This window comes from Ceratina calcarata, unplaced genomic scaffold, assembly GCF_001652005.2.
Source record: "Ceratina calcarata isolate Rehan_Ccalc_2016 unplaced genomic scaffold, ASM165200v1 scaffold78.2, whole genome shotgun sequence".
Classification (NCBI taxonomy): domain Eukaryota; kingdom Metazoa; phylum Arthropoda; class Insecta; order Hymenoptera; family Apidae; genus Ceratina; species Ceratina calcarata.
This window is the reverse complement of record NW_017179105.1, coordinates 1,707,815-1,708,446: the sequence shown is the minus strand read 5'-3', so window position 1 is coordinate 1,708,446 and position 632 is coordinate 1,707,815.

The window sequence follows — 632 nt, the reverse complement described above, 5'->3', positions numbered from 1 at the left end:
ACTAATTCTAGGAAAAATTCGTGCTGTCTAAATTTCTTTCTCTCGCGTCACGAGGAAAGTATCGGCGAACAGTTTTCGAAGAAAATTCAGAGCTTTATACGTGACGGGATTAGTAAATTGTTGTATTAATTAAGACGAAAAAAAATGTAGATTTCATTTGTTGTGAACCACGGAAAGGTAGGAAAGAGCATCGATACTTTCTCGGTGGCCCGATAAGAGAATCGTATGTAGGAGATTCGAGGAATATTTAGGTGGAATTACGAAGTCGCACGGGCTAGGGCAGATATCGTTGCCAACGCGAACGTCGAAACGAGTGTCGATTCACGTATTTTCTTTCCTTTTTTTCTTAGAGGGAGGCGACGGGACGACGGTGGGAAACGAGAGACCCGGGTTTTATGAAATTAAATGGACCACGACTTGTCGCTGGCTAAATTTTCTATCAGCTCTCGTTTCTTCGAGGCAATTCGAAAATTCGTTCCACGGGAAATAAGTGTGCGCTAGTGCGGTTTCTCGGTTCGATACTCCGGCCGTCTCCTTCCACGTCGCGGGCGATACGCTGATAAAAGAAAGAAAAGAAAAAAGAAATACACGATCCGGCGAGAGACGGATTTGGTCGAAAACGGGGAGGTAAA